Below are 14951 nucleotides of genomic sequence, written 5' to 3'. Positions count from 1 at the left end.
TGTCAGTGATCAATGTTCATTTGTGTTGAAAATACCCTTACTTACTAAATTCGGGGTCGCTTATTTCGAATATGTTGTCCAAATTCTTACAAATTATGTATTTTTTAAGTTATTTTAGGATTAAAATCCTCTAAACTACGAATAACGCCTAAAGGTAGGCAATGGCTTAAGGAATTTGATTGAATTGATAGCCTACTTGTAATAAATCGTATATTTTATTGAAAAATAGTATTCTCATAAAAGTTTCGGTGATTAAATCCAACTCTACGATATCATATTGGAGTAACACAGTGATTTCGAACCTCATATTGTATCTAGTATTCATGTCATGCATGTTTTTTTTGACAATGTATCTCATTGCGTTACGAAACACACTTATGGAAAAATCGATTTATTTCATTGTTTATGAAATTCAATTATCGCGTATTACATGTCATTTGATAGCTGAATAATAGCAGATTACGATATACCATTCGATAGCAGAAACGGATTCAATGTAAAATGCTTGTTTGAACATTTCATGAGGTCGGTCAAGCCGATCAATGTTACCCCGCTGATCAATGATACCCCGTTTTACGGTATTCATTTTTAAAAAAGTGAGCGGCTGCTCACAGAAAACATATTTTAAGCAACATTGTTTGTTAGCGATTTGAAGCTACGATTGCCATTCTAGCCATATTAACTTTTGTTGTGGGATATATCTCTCTTTTCTGTTGGCTCAAAAATGTGAGGTTAGGTAATGGAAGATTTTCAACTTCGGAAGCAAAAATTACATACACTACACGCCATAAATATGGAATCCCATATTGCAACACTCATACTGAATATTGCAGCAACCCAAAAAGTTTTGCATCACCCTAAAATGTGATCATTTCAGGGCTTCGAGGTATAAACCACTTATGACGCCCCTAATTCTCTTTGAAAATACAATTCGTTCCCACAATCTTATTGGAACTAGATTTACTCCATTTTTCCTCCTTATTTTGGGTGATGCCAAACTTTTTGGGTGCTGCAATTCTTAGTATTGCAACGATTCCATATTATTGGCGGGTAGTGTATGTTCAGTTAATACATTTTGTCGAAGTAACCAGAATCTGGATACCACTTTTCTTCCATTTCGATCAACGATCGAATCTGATCATACATGTCAATGGTTGCTCCTCCGTGATTGATCTGAGCTGGTACCAATTGCGCTGAGATCCAAATGCATAAGGGCTGGGACATTCCACTTATTCTCAAAGTGCAATTTACGCAGCTCATACATTTTTTATCAATAACGGCGTCGGCCACGTCCTTATAGTCAGTTGGGAAGGGAAAGGTACGTTAGAGTGTGCTGGTTGTTGCTACTAAAGACCGAGATCACCTCTGCATCCCCACAACCAGCACGGACTGGGGTATTTATTAGACGGAAAGGGTGGGAGATCTGGGAGTTACCGTTGGGTCGACAATTTCCTTTGTAATTAGTGATTTCTATCACAATAAACGACTATTTCATCAAAAATGAACTTTTTTTTTTTACTTATTCATGTTCAGAATAGCTACATAACTTCCCAACCAAGGCTCCACAGAAATGTTAAAACAGAAAATTTATGGGAAGCCCTAGTGGCAATCGATTGTTTAGTAGCAATGATTTCAGTTTAGTGAGAAATACATTGTAAATTTCTCAAAAAATAAAGCAAAACTAACTGTTTTCTAGAAAAAATAAAGTCTACACTCATCTCTATAGATATGCATAAACTAGATGCCGTAAAAAATTAAAGGTCATTACGACGCTTAGAAGTTCTTAGTATGGAATTACAATGTAGTACCCGAATGATCAATTTCACCCCGCTGATCAATTTGACCCCGGTTTACGGTACCTCTACTATCAATTAATTGCATATGTCGGCTGTATCAAATTTCGATCAGTTTACCTACCTCCCATGCCTCAGCATACTAGTAGTAAATTACTCGAACGAAACTAACTATTCGTCTTAATACGTACGCATCTGACAGGGGAAACCATTCCACTCAGATGGTGAGTCCTGCCTCCCTCGAGAAAGGTTATGAGTTTACGATGGCATGATAAAGCCTTGACTGGATCATTCGCCCTAAATTAATCTTGTCTCTTAACAACACGAGCTTATGATGTGTAATGAAAAGCAAACTTCGCCGCCAGCGTTCAACATACGCTACGCAGCCGACCATATAACTCTGCAACGGGATTGGTTCAGAACGGCTTAAATTGGCTTGAAGTCATCGCCTCGAGTCCTAAAAATTCAGTTTTTCCGCTTTTATGACCCAGTTCAGCTGTCACCTTAATTCCTTCAATTGTGCGACGCAATTCGAGGGCTAATTTTGCATCGCCTGGAAAAAAGTTTTCCTTTATTCCACGGTTTGGCAGTATGGAAAGTAGAAAAGCTCTCGTTGCGTAACTGAATTCTCTGCTGAGCAGTATCAACCCGAGGAGGTACGTTCCGCTAACATAATAAATGGCGAAGGTATGCGAAATAGGCCAGCAGCAGTATGGGAACGTCCATAAATTACGTCACGCAAAAATCGAACATTTTCAACCCCCCTCCCCCCTATGTCACACTTTTTGTATGGGACCTCTGAAATTTTTGTATGGGTCGTCACATTTTGCTGAACCCCCCTCCCCCCTCAAAGCGTGACGTAATTTATGGACGCTCCCTATAGATTTTTGTTCGTTCGGTAGACGAACAAAATGCTAAGTTGGCCAAATTTCAAAAAGAAGGCTTTTGTGTACCCTATTGGGATGGAATAAAGTTTCCTGAACGTCTCCCGATGATAACACCCTCTTGCCAAAATTCATTCACGCTTTGATTCATTTCCACAAAACGGCCGAAAAGTCTGTGAACTAAAAGTAAAAAGAAACTTCTCGCCAGCGTACATTTTTGAAGAATTAGCTCTTTTGTTACTCAATCATAAGCTGCGGGATAAATGAAAGTTTGTGCAGCGATTGCATGGACAGCTGGAATCAGAGTGCTTTTTTGTTTCAACAATTGACTGCAATGTCTAAAAATTGACTTCGTCATTTGCGCTTATTTTCGTCACATCTTACGAAGACAAGCCAATCATTGCAGGCATTTCAACTTACCATTGTTAATGCCTTATTAGATGGAAGCAAAGAGATGTAGACTTAGCGATAGCCAGCATCTATAGCACTGGAAATCGTATAATTACACTAAATGGCGAAATGAGGTAAGTAAAGGAAAAGTAAAGGTAAAGTAAAGGTAAAGTAAAGGCAAAGTAAAGGTAAAGTAAAGGAGAAGTAAAGGTAAAGTAAAGGTAAAGTAAAGGAAAAGTAAAGGTAAAGTAAAGGTAAAGTAAAGGTAAAGTAAAGGAGAAATAAATGTAAAGTAAAAGTAAAGTAATGGTAAAGTAAAGGTAAAGTAAGGGTAAAATAAAGGTAAAGTAAAGGTAAAGTAAAGGTATAGTAAAGGTAAAGTCAAGGTAAAGTAAAGGTAAAGTAAAGGTAAAGTCAAGGTAGAGAAAAGGTAAAGTAAAGGTAAAGTAAAGGTAAAGTAAAGGTAAAGTAAACGTAAAGTAAACGTAAAGTAAAGTAAAGTAAAGGTAAAGTAAAGGAAAAGCAAAGGAAAAGTAAAGGTAAAGTAAAGGTAAAGTAAAGGTAAAGTAAAGATAAAGTGAAGGTAAAGTAAAGGTAAAACAAAGGTAAAGTAAAGGTAGAGTAAAGGTAAAGTAAACGTAAAGTAAAGGTAAAGTAAACGTAAAGTAAAGGTAAAGTAAAGGTAAAGTAAAGGTAAAGGTAAAGCAAAGGTAAAGTATAGGTAAAGTAAAGGTAGAGCAAAGGTAAAGTAAAGGTAGAGTAAAGGAGAAGTAAAGGTAAAGTAAAGGTAAAGTAAAGGTAAAGAAAAAGTAAAGTAAAGGTAAGTAAAGGTAAAGTAAAAGTAACGTAAAGGTAAAGTAAAGTTAAGTAAAGATAAAGTAAAAAAAGTAAAGATAAAGTAAAGATAATGTAGAGGTAAAGTAAAGGTAAAATAAAGGTCAAGTTAAAGTAAAGTAAAAAGACTAGCACCGGAAAATCAACAAGAGAAGAATGCGAACCGATACCAATGGCGACGACCACAGCGACGAAAAGGGACTTGCGATTGGAAGCTCGGTACGTGGAACTGCAGATCTCTCAACTTCATCGGGAGCACCCGCTTACTCGCCGATATACTGAAGGACCGCGGGTACGGAATCGTAGCGCTGCAGGAGGTGTGTTGGATAGGATCTATGGTGCGAACGTTTAGAGGTAATCATACCATCTACCAGAGTTGCGGCAACACACGTGAGCTGGGAACAGCTTTTATAGTGATGGGCGACATGCAGAGGCGCGTGATCGGTTGGTGGCCGATCGACGAAAGAATGTGCAGGTTGAGGATCAAGGGCCGATTCTTCAACATTAGCATAATAAACGTGCACAGCCCTCACTCCGGAAGCACTGATGATGACAAAGACGCATTTTACGCGCAGCTCGAACGCGAGTACGACCGCTGCCCAAACCACGACGTCAAGATCATCATAGGGGATCTAAACGCTCAGGTAGGCCAGGAGGAGGAATTCAGACCGACGATTGGAAAGTTCAGCGCCCACCAGCTGACGAACGAAAATGACCTACGCCTCATCGATTTCGCCGCCTCCAAGAACATGGCCATTCGTAGCACCTTCTTCCAGCACAGTCTCCCGTATCGTTACACCTGGAGATCACCACAACAAACGGAATCGCAAATCGACCACGTTCTGATTGATGGACGGCACTTCTCCGACATTATCGACGTCAGGACCTATCGTGGCGCTAATATCGACTCCGATCATTACCTGGTGATGGTTAAACTGCGCCCAAAACTCTCCGTTATTAACAACATACATTACCGGCGGCCGCCCCGGTACGATCTAGAGCAGTGATTCCCAAAGTGGGCGAAATCGCCCCCTTGGGGGCGAAAACGACATCGAAGGGGGCGAAAATTTTAAAATTAGAATTTGGGGGGCGAAAAATACAACAAGGGGGCGATTTTCCGAAAACTATTTCAATCAGAATTATTTTGGGTATTTTTTTACAGTTTCGGTCTCTTTGTCAAGAGGAGTTTTTGTCATTGTCTGAAAGTTGGTCGAACAAATCAGCTCGATTGGAAAAGTTTCTATATCAATTTCGGATTTAACAGGCTTATTATACCTTACCAAACAATAGAATAAGTTCCCCTTGAACGGGTTGTAATTATTTTCAAAAAGATTCATTTTGAAGACCAAATCCCAACTCAAGTGCAGCTATTTCGGAGAATTTGATCATGTGCTTTTCTTGAGCCATCAGCCATTAAGTGAAAACAGATCTCTTTTAAAACAACAGTTTTCGTTTTTTTTTTGAAAACACAGCAATACCTATATTTTTTAGTTGTGAATAATTTAAAATGCCAACTGTCAAATAACATCTGATTTAATATAATCAATCTACTTAATGCACTTAATACTCGAATACATGGTTGAAATTTTAACATTTATGTAGTACATTTGGTGTTACCTGGTATTTTAAAAAATGAAGTAATTACAGAAATTATACTCGTTGATTATCGCAAGTTTACAACAATATGATTTGATACATTCTTCATGTTTAAAGAAATACGAAACTTGTGTGTCATTGATTTGTCTCAGGTGTAAATTGAAAACGCGTTTTAAGCATTCATATATTCCAAGATATAGAGAAGCTCTGAAAGTATTTTGATTTTACCAGAGTGTTTCGATCGTATTTTGAGATTTTCTGATAGAATTTTAAACAAAGTTTGGGATTTTAATATTGTATTTAAGATTCTTATGCCTTTTCTTTCTTTGATTTTACAAATATCCCGTTATTCGAAGTTTATGTTCAAGATGACATTTTACGCCTACCTATTTAGTAAAATTGCTAAAATTTTCCAGTCTACTTGAAAGTTTTTTGTTTTATTATTTGGCATTCTAATAACGGAACTATCTAATTTACGGTGAAATTTCAATCTTCGTCGAACTTTTGGAGTTTCTTTGAGAAAACCAAGACGACTTATAAAGCTGAATCCTAAAACCCTACCATCTATTCTTCCTTCTTCGATATTTGGAAATAACTTTATTTAGTAGTTACATTTCCTTGAAATTCTAGCAAAAAATATGATTCTAAATGCTATTTATTCACGATTTTATATTATAAATTCAGGAGCCCTCTTCTTCCGATTTCAAGCTTTCAAGAACTGTCTTAAGATTATTTTTATGGTGATTATAAAAAATACAATAAATCGGAGAAAATTGGGTTGATTTTGGAACTCCATACATTTTGTATGTTATGAAAAATTGAAAAACTTTAAACCTAATTTACTTGAAAGTGGGTTTTTGTCACTTACATCCCTTTGCTTCTAACTCGCTTAATTAAAAGCTGAAAATTAAATGCAAATGTAATATTTTTTTTGCGCACGTCAAACCATTAAGAAAATAAAAAAAAAAGTGAAAAAAAGCAGGTTTTGTCCTAGTGGCTTACAAAATAGACAAAATTTGTAGATTTTAATGCAATTCCAAAATTTCGAATCGTATTTAAAAAAAAGCAAGCTTGTGGGGGCGAAAATATTTTTCAACAGCTTCAAGGGGGCGATTGCTCCGACAAGTTTGGGAACCATTGATCTAGAGCGACTGAAGCAACCGAATGTCGCCACCGCATACGCGCAGAATCTCGAGGCAGCGTTGCCGGACGAGGGTGTGCTCGATGTGGCCCCTCTAGAGGACTGCTGGAGTACAATCAAAGCAGCCATCAACAACGCAGCTGAGAGCACTATCGGGTACGTAGAACGGAGTCGACGAAACGATTGGTTCGACGAGGAGTGCAGAGCGGTTCTGGAGGAGAAGGACGCAGCGCGAGCGGTAATGCTGCAGCATGGAACCCGACAGAATGTGGAGCGATACAGGCAGAAGCGGAAGCAGCAGACCCGTCTCTTTCGGGAGAAAAAGCGCCGCCTGGAAGAAGCGGAGTGCGAGGAAATGGAACTGCTGTGCCGTTCACAGGAAACACGCAAGTTCTACCAGAAGCTCAACGCATCCCGCAAAGGCTACGTGCCGCAAGCCGAAATCTGCAGGGATAAGGACGGGAGCCTCCTGACGGACAAACGTGAGTTGATCGAAAGGTGGAAGCAGCACTTCGACGAGCACCTGAATGGCGAAGAGAATGTAGGCACGGAGGACCAAGGCAGCGGAAGAAATGACTATGTTGGTGCAGCAGAGGACGGGAACGAACCAACTCCCACGCTGAGGGAAGTTAAGGATGCCATCCACCAGCTCAAAAACAACAAAGCGGCTGGTAAGGACGGTATCGCAGCGGAACTCATCAAGATGGGCCCGGAAAAGTTGGCCACCTGTCTGCACCAGTTAGTAGTCAAGATCTGGGAAACCGAACAGCTACCGGAGGAGTGGAAGGAAGGGATAATCTGTCCCATCCACAAGAAAGGCGACAAGTTAATGTGTGAGAACTTTCGAGCGATCACCATTTTGAATGCCGCCTACAAAGTGCTATTCCAGATCATCTTCCGTCGTCTTTCACCTAAAGTAAATGAGTTCGTGGGAAGTTACCAAGCCGGTTTTATCGACGGCCGGTCGACAACGGACCAGATCTTCACCGTACGGCAAATCCTCCAGAAATGCCGTGAATACCAGGTCCCAACGCATCACCTGTTCATCGACTTCAAAGCGGCATACGACAGTATCGACCGCACAGAGCTATGGAAAATTATGGACGAGAACAGCTTTCCCGGGAAGCTGACTAGACTGATAAGAGCAACGATGGACGGTGTGCAGAACAGCGTAAGGATTTCGGGTGAACTATCCAGTTCATTTGAATCTCGACGGGGACTACGACAAGGTGATGGACTTTCCTGCCTACTATTCAACATCGCCTTGGAAGGTGTTATGCGACGAGCCGGGCTCAACAGCCGGGGTACGATCTTCACGAAATCCAGCCAATTTGTATGTTTTGCGGATGACATGGATATTATTGCTAGGACATTTGGAACGGTGGCAGAACAGTACACCCGCCTGAAACGTGAAGCAGCAAAGGTCGGACTGGTGGTGAATGCGGCTAAGACAACGTACATGCTGGTAGGTGGGACTGAGCGAGACAGGACAAGCCTTGGCAGCAATGTTACGATAGACGGGGATACTTTCGAGGTGGTAGAAGAATTCGTCTACCTCGGTTCCTTGCTAACAGCTGACAATAACGTGAGCCGTGAAATACGAAGGCGCATCATCAGTGGAAGTCGTGCCTATTATGGGCTCCAGAAGAAACTGCGGTCAAAAAAGATTCACCCCCGCACCAAATGTACCATGTACAAGACGTTAATAAGACCGGTGGTTCTCTACGGGCACGAGACGTGGACGATGCTCGAGGAGGACATGCAAGCACTCGGAGTTTTCGAGCGACGGGTGCTAAGGACGATCTTCGGCGGCGTGCAGGAGAACGGTGTGTGGCGGAGAAGGATGAACCACGAGCTCGCTGCACTTTATGGCGAACCCAGCATCCAGAAGGTAGCCAAAGCCGGAAGGATACGGTGGGCAGGGCATGTTGCAAGAATGCCGGACAACAACCCTGCAAAGTTGGTGTTTGCTAACCATCCGGTTGGTACAAGAAGGCGTGGAGCGCAGAGAGCACGATGGGCGGACCAGGTGGAGCGTGATCTGGCGGGTGATGGGCGTGACCGACGTTGGAGAGCTGCAGCTGCAAATCGAGTATTATGGCGGCAAATCGTTGATTCAGTATTATCATGAATTTCATGTTAACTAAATAAATAAAATGATTTAAAGTAAAGTAAAGGTAACGTTAAGGTAAAGTAAAGGTAAAGTAAAAATAAAGTAAAGGTAAAGTAAAGATAATGTAAAGGTAAAGGAAAAGTAAAGGTAAAGTAAAGGTAAAGTAAAGGTATAGTAAAGATAAAGTAAAGGTAAAGTAAAGGTAAAGTAAAGGTAAAGTACCCAACTAACAATCGCCAGCCACAAACAAGCATGCATGCTGAATTGTTGCTTTATAATAGTAATTTTAGCTGAACTAAAATTATGCTGTACACCTTACTGTACAAATGCTATTTGAATTGAAAAAGTAGCCAATGTTCAACTTTTCGTATTGGTATTAACAATGATAATTTAAAACACTTTTCAAACGTTTGATAAGATTTTTATTCGACTCGCATTAATTCCTTTACAACATAGTTTAACAAGACTTTTTTCTGCTTCTTGTTAAGTACATGTAGAAATTAGGACATGTATCTGTATAATGTGTTTTTCACAAGTCACATAAGCGTTTTCGTTTCATCATACTTCGACTCAGAGTACATGATGAAAAACACGTGTTTTTTACTGAACAACAGCTGAATCAATCTGTTGTTCAGTCGTTAACCATAATGTTGTGCTAATTCACCACTGCTGAATAGGAGTCGAAGTCTGATCATTATTAAACCACGGGAAGTTTATGTTTTGATTTGAGCGCTGCAATTCATCATCTCTAGGATGGCGCAGATAGGAAGGCATGCGGCTGGCAATCGACGGGTCTCGAGTTCGAATCTGGATTTAGGTAAATTTATGTGTAGTTATTATTTCACAATATTTGTTCACTGCATTAAGTTCCAATCATAAATTCCTCGTGGAAATTGAAAATTTTTGCATTTTTTGAATTTTTAATCATTTTTGCTAAAGCTGAATAACAGCTTTACTATATAGTTGTAAAACGATTAAACAACAAACAGTTCAGTTGGTACACAACACTATGCTTTATAGTTTCTCCAAATTTGTGTGAACAAAACCCGAACAAAGGTTATGCCTGAAAATTATCCAAATGTTATTCAGCATCTTGCTGAATCAATTCGTCGTAAAGGTGCTTGTAAAATGAGTGATTGTTAGTTGGGTAAAGGTAAGAAAAAGGTAAAGTAAAGGTTAAGTAAAGGTAAAGTAAAGGTAGAGTAAAGGTAAAGTAAAGGTAAAATAAAGGTCAAGTTAAGGTTAAGTAAAGGTAAAGTAAAGGTAAAATAGAGGTAAAGTAAAGGTAAAGTAAAGATAAAGTAAAGGTAAATTAAAGATAATGTAAAGGTTAAGTAAAGCTAAAGTAAAGATAAAGTAAAGGTAAAATAAAGATAATGGAGAGGTCAAGTAAAGGTAAAGTATAGGTAAAGTAAAGGTAAAGTAAAGGTAAAGTAAAGGTAAAGTAAAGGTAAAGTAAAGGTAAAGTAAAGGTAAAGTAAAGGTAAAGTAAAGGTAAAGTAAAGGTAAAGTAAAGGTAAAGTAAAGGTAAAGTAAAGGTAAAGTTAAGGTAAAGTAAAGGTAAAGCAAAGGTAAAGTAAAGGTAAAGTAAAGGTACAGTAAAGGTAAAGTAAAGGTAAAGTAAAGGTAAAGTAAAAGTAAAGTAAAGGTAAAGTAAAGGTAAAGTAGAGGTAAAGTAAAGGTAAAGTAAAGGTAAAGTAAAGGTAAAGTAAAGGTAAAGTAAAGGTGAAGTAAAGGTAAAGTAAAGGTAAAGTAAAGGCAAAGTAAAGGCAAAGTAAAGGTAAAGCACAGGTAAAGTAAAGTTAAAGGTAAAGTAAAGGCAAAGTAAAGGTAAAGTAAAGGTAAAGTAAAGGTAAAGTAAAGGTAAAGTAAAGGTAAAGTAAAGGTAAAGTAAAGGTAAAGTAAAGGTAAAGTAAAGGTAAAGTAAAGGTAAAGTAAAGGTAAAGTAAAGGTAAAGTAAAGGTAAAGTAAAGGTAAAGTAAAGGTAAAGTAAAGGTAAAGTAAAGGTAAAGTAAAGGTAAAGTAAAGGTAAAGTAAAGGTAAAGTAAAGGTAAAGTGTAGGTAAAGTAAATGTAAAAAAAGGAAAAGTAAAGGTAAAGTAAAGGCAAAGTAAAGGTAAAGTGAAGGTATAGTAACGGTAAAGTAAAGGTAAAGTAAAGGTAAAGTAAAGGTTAAGTAAAGGTAAAGTAAAGGTAAAGTAAATGTAAAGTAAAGGTAAAGTAAAGGTAAAGTAAAGGTTAAGTAAAGGTAAAGTAAAGGTTAAGTAAAGGTAAAGTAAAGGTAAAGTAAAGGTAAAGTAAAGGTAAAGTAAAGGTAAAGTAAAGGTAAAGTAAAGGTAAAGTAAAAGTAAAGTAAAGGTAAAGTAAAGGTAAAGTAAAGGTAAAGTAAAGGTGAAGTAAAGGTAAATTAAAGGTAAAGTAAAGGTAAAGTAAAGGTAAAGTAAAGGTAAAGTAAAGGTAAAGTAAAGGTAAAATAAAGGTAAAGTATAGGTAAAGTAAAGGTAAAGTAAAGGTAAAGTAAAGGTAAAGTAAAGATAAAAAAGGTAATTAAAGGTAAAGCAAAGGTAAAGTAAAGGTAGAGTAAAGGTAAAGTAAAGGTAAAGTAAAGGTAAATTAAAGGTAAAGTAGAGGTAAAGTGAAGGTAAGTAAAGGTTAAGTAAAAGTAACGTAAAGGTAAAGTAAAGGTAAAGTAAAGATAATGCAAGGGGCTAGTCGCTTGGAACATTGTGCCAAGAGGTGCCAAGCACACCGTCTTATACGCTGTGTGGCACACCGAGGCACTCTGAGGCACAATTTTGGCACTTGAGTTTGGGTGAAAAAACTAGGCAACCATGTGCATTTGACCTGCAAAATGAAAACAAACAGTTAGTTGTCTTGGTAGTTGCCAAGCAAAATTTGAATCGTCAAGCAGTGGCACTTCGGGGCACACTGAGGCACAATTCAATACCCGGTGGCACACTGAAAATAATTGGCGCAAGTAAAGATGTGCTCAGCGACTCCCCCTTGAGATAATGTAAAGGAAAAGTAAAATAATGTGGAGGTAAAGTAAAGATAAAGTAAAGATAATGTAAAGGTAACGTAATGGTAAAGTGAAGGTAAAGTAAAGGTAAAATAAAGATAAAATAAAGGTTAAGTAAAGGTAAAGTAAAGGTAAAGTAAAGGTAAAGTAAAGGTAAAGTAAAGGTAAAGTAAAGGTAAAGTAAAGGTAAAGTAAAGGTAAAGTAAAGGTAAAGTAAAGGTAAAGTAAAGGTAAAGTAAAGGTAAAGTAAAGGTAAAGTAAAGGTAAAGTAAAGGTAAAGTAAAGGTAAAGTAAAGGTAAAGTAAAGGTAAAGTAAAGGTAAAGTAAAGGTAAAGTAAAGGTAAAGTAAAGGTAAAGTAAAGGTAAAGTAAAGGTAAAGTAAAGGTAAAGTATAGGTAAAGTAAAGGTAAAGTAAAAGTAAAGTAAAGGTAAAGTAAAGGTCAAGTTAAGGTTAAGTAAAGGTAAAGTAAAGGTAAAGTAGAGGTAGAGTAAAGGTAACGTAAAGGTAAAGTAAAGGTAAAGATAAAGTAAAGATAAAGTAAAGGTAAAGTAAAGATAATGTAAAGGTAAAGTAAAGCTAGAGTAAAGATAAAGTAAAGATAAGTAAAGATAATGTAGCGGTAAAGTAAAGGTAAAGTAAAGGTAAAGTAAAGGTAAAATAAAGGTCAAGTAAAGGTAAAGTAAAGGTTAAGTAAAGGTAACGTAAAGGTGAAGTAAAGGTAAAGTAAAGATAAAGTAAAGGTATAGTTAAGATAATGTAAAGGTAAAGTTATGGTAAAGTGAAGGTAAAGTAAAGGTAAAGTAAAGGTAAAGTAAAGATAAAATAAAGGTAAAGTAAAGGTAAAGTAAAGGTAAAGTAAAGGTAAAGTAAAGGTAAAGTAAAAGTGAAGTAAAGGTGAAGTATAGGTAAAGTAAAGGTAAAGTAAAGGTAAAGTAAAGGTAAAGTAAAGGTAAAGTGAAGGTAGAGTAAAGGTAAAGTAAAGGTAAAGTAAAGGTCATGTTAAGGTAAAGTAAAGGTAAAGTAAAGGTAACGTAAATGTGAAGTAATGGTAAAGCAAAGATAAGGTAAAGATAAAGTAAAGGTAAAGTAAAGATAATGTAAAGGTAAAGTAATGGTAAAGTGAAGGTAAAGGTAACCAAAAGGTAAAGTAAAGGTAAAGTAGAGTTAAAGTAAAGGTAAAATAAAAGTAACGTAAAGGTAAAGTAAAGGTAAAGTAATGGTAAAGTAAAGATGAAGTAAAGGTAAAATAAAGTAAAGGTAAAGAAAGGGTAAAGTAAAGGTAAAATAAAGGTTAAATAAAGTAAAGTGATGTGAGGGATTATAGACTTGACTATGTACTATACAACCTTAGGCATAATAAAGAGTTGTTAATATTCAAACTTAACAAAGTTCATGAATGTGTGACAGACAATTTGATGAAGCACATGCATATGCCAAACAAAAACAACGGAACTTTGTTAGCACCATGTGAAGTTTGTTGTGAAATCCATTCATTGATAAGCAGACTTATCCTTTCATGACTGAACCGTTTTGTTATCCTCTGATACTTTGTAGTATTTCAGTAGACAAAACCTTTCCCCATGGGCAATCTCATCTCTATTCAATGACTGGTAGACATTGATAAGACAATGAAAAGACATTTCATTCCATCGTCTGCGGCTTTTCACAAAAGGCTACAGCCAATAGTAAACCGAGCTGAGTCTCGCTCGGGTATTCATTTCGATTGGAACGACGTTGGCCGCAGCAGAAAGCAGAAAACCGCAAACCTCGGGACGGAGAAACTTTGCGAGTAGATGCCACTATGAGGCAGTCGTATGCTTTTGACGCTGTAAAAACCATAATTCGACTATGTGAAAATAAGGCTACCAGATTGGAAAATGTGTCAACTGGATCGGACTGCAGTCGGGAGATTTTTCAACCGTAACTTTTTTTTCTATATTACAATGCGGTCATGTTGGAACCTAGCATATTCTTCATTAAGTTTCTGTTCCTAGAATCTTCACCAGTGCTGTCATGCTAAAATCAGAGCTGGTTACCCAAGTTTTCAAAATAGCTGCGCCCCTTATGATGCTACGCCCCCATATAAATAATTCAAGCATTGCGCTCAATTTAACTATTTTGCTGTTCCCAAAATAAAGCAAACAAGACAATTTTCCCACTCACAAAAAAGTGTTAGTCTTGGATGTTAAAATTGCGCTCATCTTATACCAAAAAAGGATAATAGATTTTTCAGTTCCCAAAATATAAAGTGGCTATCTCAGATTCGAAAACAGCTGTCATCGTAAATCAATAACAATGTGAAAATTCCTTCGCTTTTCAATGAGCTGCGATCTCAGTCGTAGAAATTCCCTCAAAATATATCATTAACAATGTAATATATGAAATTACGGATTTATATGATTTTGTTTGGACAAGTTTAATCATATTTGAAAAATAATAGTGTAATAGTTTTCAATTTATCAAATTTGTTGGTCGGAAAAAAATACATATCATAATTCAAAGATAAGTGGTGTAATAGCTGCAAATTTCATAAAATAAAAAAAAAACTAGTGGTGATATCAGATGAAAAACTTGCACTCATAATATCAAGTAGAATGTGACAAATTTTAATTCAATTTAACTATATTCTATTTATACTAGAAAATTGCTCTCATCGCAAATTGATAAAAATGTGAGAATGTCTGTCTACCCATTTAAAATAAAGGATTTGCAATCTAAGATGATAAAATATATTATCTAATTGAAAACATTGAGACAATTTTGAAGTACTTAAACAAAATAAACGAGTTTGAATGTTAGATGAGACCATTGCGCTCTTCATACATTAAAAACAGAAATTAATTTGTCGGCTCCCCAAAATAGAAGCGGCGATCGAGGCGGCGATCTTATATTCATAAAACTTCACTCATCGGATAGCCATATGAAACTTCGTCGCTCTTTATAATAAAAGAGTCGCGTACTTAGTTGGAAAAATGTTGCTGTCATATTAAATAGATAATTTGAAAATTGCGCTCATCAAACATGTAAAAATGTTCGCTCTCCTCATAATATTAAAAATAAACTGAAAACTGAAACGATTTCTGTTAACTGGCCAAAAGAGAAAAAACTTTCGCTAACTTAGAAAAATTTGACCTACCCTAATACGTTAACTACTTTGAATTACCCTAATGAACTAGATGTA

This window comes from Aedes albopictus, chromosome 1 (assembly GCF_035046485.1).
Source record: "Aedes albopictus strain Foshan chromosome 1, AalbF5, whole genome shotgun sequence".
Lineage (NCBI taxonomy): Eukaryota > Metazoa > Arthropoda > Insecta > Diptera > Culicidae > Aedes > Aedes albopictus.
The sequence above is the reverse complement of the archived record's forward strand: the minus strand, read 5'-3'. Positions refer to the sequence as shown.